Genomic DNA, 4,187 nt, shown 5'->3' with positions numbered 1-4,187 from the left:
CATTGTAAAAAAGCAAAGTTAAAAACAGTATGCATATTACCATCCCTTTGGTGTTAAAAATAGATATAAACAAATGGATATGCTTGTCTATGCATAGGAAATTCATGTAAAAGAACATGAAGTCTTCATAATGTTATCTCTATGAGTGGGACAGAGTTTGGGGTGGAGAGTAAGGGAAAACACTGACTTTTCATTTCATAGTTTTTGATCTGTTTTAATTTTCTATTATGTGCATATCATGATTCTACAACAATCCTCACTGCCGCCAAACCCAGTTTAATTAAAAAAATGAAAACAGAATGAGATGACTGCCTGGCTCACCTTTGTTGCAACACGGCGTGTATGTCAACAGTGGCAGTTGAAGTCTTGTGGGATGAGAACTCTAAGTCTGTAACAGCTGGATATGAGTTTTTCACAGCTTGCAGACGTGAATTCATCTCTGTAGGTCTTCCTATCAGCTCTAAGAAGAAGGTCTCTCTCTCATCATTTTTACTGCTGAAGAAGCTGAGGCCCAAAGAATTTAGTGCCTTGCTGAGGGGGAGACAGCAGAAAACGACCCCGTTTGTTTTGATCCCATGAATACTGTTGGGGGAGGGGAATGTGTATTAGATAGCTATTGCCGTGGAACAATATCCCCAAACTGCACCTTTTTTTTATGTTTTTTTTTTTTTTTGATGTGGACCATTTAAAAAATCTTACTGAATTTGTTACAATATTGCTTCTGGTTTATGTTTTGGTTTTTTGACCATGAGGCATGTGGGATCAAACCCGTACCCCTCACTTTGGAAGGCAAAGTCTTAACCACTGGACCACTAGGGAAGTCCCCCTCACACTGTATCTTGAGATAACAAACATTTACTATCTCATAGTTTCTGAAGGTCAAGGTTTCAGAAGTGGCTTAGCAGGTGATTCTGGCTCAGGGTTTCTCAGAAGGCCGCTGTCAAGCTGCGGGCAGGGGCTGCCACCATCTGAAAGCTAGACGGTGAGTGTGTGGTGGGGGCGTAGGGGTGGGGTCTACTTCCAGGCTCACTGTATGCTCATTGGAGCCCCCCGAGTTCTTAATCGCTCTTAGCCAGAGACCCTGATTCCTTTCCACATGGGCTGCCTGAATGTCCTTAGGACATAGCACTTGGCTCCCCCCATGGTGATGAGCTGAGAGAGAAAAAGAGAAAGAGAGAAAGAGAGAAGCCACATAACCTAACCTAGTCTCCGAAGTGACGTGCCATCACTGCCACGTATTCTATTGGTCATACACACAGCATGGGAGGGGACCACGGAAAGCTGTGATGAGCAGGAAGCGAGGTCGCTGGGGGACGTCTCGGGGGCTGTGACCACAGGGCAGCTCCTTCACTGGAAGCCTGGACTCCATCCTTGGGGCAGGAGGCTAGGAGGACCTGCCTGGACAGGTCCGTGGTACAGCAGGAGGGGAAATCACAGGCAAGTCCTCGTCACCCCTGCCTGGGCCTGAGTCCCCTCCACCCAGAGTCAGTGATGACTCGACGGCCCTCTGCCTTCCCTCCTCTCGGGGATGTGGTGATAAAAGGGCAGGGACGCCTGGGAGACGGTGGCCACTGTCTGTGCTATAATCCCAAGTGCAAGTGAGCTGCTGTGGACAGACGGTCTCACCACGCTGGCCATGTGATAGGAGCTTGACAAGCACTTGGTGATGGGCTAATTGCTTCTTTTCTAAACACATGTACTGAATGCTTCTGCATGCCAGATCCTTTGATATGGGCACAGTGCATGCCTTGTATCAGCGTTTGTCACCAACACACATGACAAGGTCGGTAACCCCAGTCGCCCCATTTTACAGATGGGAAACTGAGGCTGGGAAGGTTAAGTACAGTGCCCTGGGTGCCCGGGTGGACCTGCACTCAGGTCAGTCCGACTCCAAAGCTTCTCTTCTTGTCTCTGAGGCAACCCTTCCTCCCACCCACTCTCCTCCCGTGGGAATTAGGGCCGTCGGATACGGGACATGAGCCTGGGACTGAAAGGTGCCTTATCGAGGCTCCAAGTCCTCCGTTCCTCCCTAAAGAAACGGAGAAGGTATAGTCCCCAGACAAGATGCACCTTCCCTCCTGGAGTGGGGAGCAGAGCCCAGCCCCAAAGCCTCGCAAGAGCCAGGGCAGTGGTCTTTCACATCCATCTGGAAGCCCAGGCCTTGTAGCAGATCATGCAGAAATACTTCAGCACAAGACGGATTCACTTTTAAAGTCTAAAGCTAATTCCCAGAAGGGTGGCATGCTAGAAAGAGCCTGGGCTATGACAAGAAGCAGACCTGTGTTAAAATCCTACTTCTCTGTCCTTAGGCAAGTATTTAACCTTGCTGGGACTCAGTTTTCATATCTGTAAAATGGGGAAGTCACACTCATTTCTGAGTTCACCATGAGGATTAAATGAAACATAAACAGTAAGAATACTTGGCTGTCATAAGTACCAAATCACATTCATTTCTTTTTTCTTTTCTTAATCATATCGTAGAGACTCCAACCGGAGAAGGCAATGGCACCCCACTCCAGTACTCTTGCCTGGAAAATCCCATGGATGGAGGAGCCTGCCTGGTAGGCTGCAGTCCATGGTTTTGCTAAGAGTCTGACATGACTAAGCAACTTCACTTTCACTTTTCACTTTCATGCATTGGAGAAGGAAATGGCAACCCACTCCAGTGTTCTTGCCTGGAGAATCCCAGGGACGAGGGAGCCTGGTGGGCTGCCGTCTATGGGGTCGCACAGAGTCGGACACGACTGAAGCGACCTAAGCAGCAGCCAGTGAAGACCTCTATACTGCAGTGGTCCCCAACCTTTTTGGCACCAAGGACCAGTTTCGTGGGAGACAATTTTTCCGCAGATCGGGGGTGGGGGGGCGATGGTTTAGGTGGTAATGGGAGCGATGGGGAGCAATGGGGAGTGGTAGAGGAAGCTTTACTTGCTCACCTGCTGCTCACCTCCTGCTGCATGGCTGAGTTCCACTGATGGTCTGTGGCCCGGGGTTGGGGACCCCTACTCTGCAGCGCTGATGGGAACTCTGTGTTCTGTGCTTTGATTAAAGTCAGGCCTGAAACCCCCAGGAAAATGGAGCCCTGTTACAGCCGGCTTCATTTCAGCTGACAGCCCTGCTGGTGGGCCAGGTCAGGGGAGGTTCCTGCAGTATTTCTGGAGTGGAAAAACCCCAGGTTGCTGGGTGGTGGCTGTGCCAGCACTCTGGCCAGCTTAGTCACCGGGGGCAGGCCTGGGAGGTGGTTGGATTCCAGCACAGAGGTCCCTTGGGGGAGTCGCTGCTTCTGTCCTAGCGGAGCTAGGGGAGGGGGCACAGGAGAGCAGACATTCTCGGGACACTCAGCTGGTCCCTAGTGGGACTGGAGAGGACCCTAAATCCTCTCCTAGCTACTTGGACCTGAGGTTTTAGGGAAAATCAGGGCCCTGTATTGCTTGCGTTCCTGCAGGGTAAGTTGCTTCAGTCATGGCCAACTCTGTGCTATGGACTGTGCTATGTGCTATGGACTGTAGCCCACCAGGCTCCTCTGTCCATGGGATGCTCCAGGCAAGAATACTGGAGTGGGTTGCCATGCCCTCCTCCAGGGGATCTTCCTGACCCAGGGATTGAACCCGCTTCTCTTACATCTGCAGGTGGGGATGTAAGAACCCGAATCTCTTAACACTGGCAGGTGGGGGTTCTTTACCATTAGCTCCATTTACTTGGTAAGTACTGCTCGCTTACTCACAGGTGGTTGACTGAATATAACCAGAAAAGGGTAGTTTCCATTCTCACGCGGAGGCTGGCTCCAGGCAAAGGGTGGGGGGCAGCCCTCAGGAACTGCTATGTGATTGGACCAGGCCTTGATGGTCCTTTCTCATCCTGAAAATACAGGGCTCTGCCCTATGGGGCCTTCCTGGAGGTAAAGTAGACAAGCGTGGGGACTCAGAGACAGAGCTGCTGCAGCATTTCGAGGGGAAAAGAGGGGCCACGAGCCAAGACCCTGGGTGGTCCGTGGAAAGGGCTCTGGACGGGGCTTCTGAGCTCGGACTGCCCCCGTGACTCTGGGCAAATCACCTCCCTCTCTGAACCTCTCAGTTTCCCTACTTGGAAGACAGGGAGGGCATGCTCTTTCAGAGACTTGGCCGGCTCTGAAAAATCTCTGATTCATTTCTGGGGTTTTTGCCTCATCCTTGGTAAACTGGAGATCTGCC

The sequence above is a fragment of the Odocoileus virginianus genome, chromosome 10, assembly GCF_023699985.2.
Source record: "Odocoileus virginianus isolate 20LAN1187 ecotype Illinois chromosome 10, Ovbor_1.2, whole genome shotgun sequence".
NCBI lineage: Eukaryota > Metazoa > Chordata > Mammalia > Artiodactyla > Cervidae > Odocoileus > Odocoileus virginianus.
The sequence above is the reverse complement of the archived record's forward strand: the minus strand, read 5'-3'. Positions refer to the sequence as shown.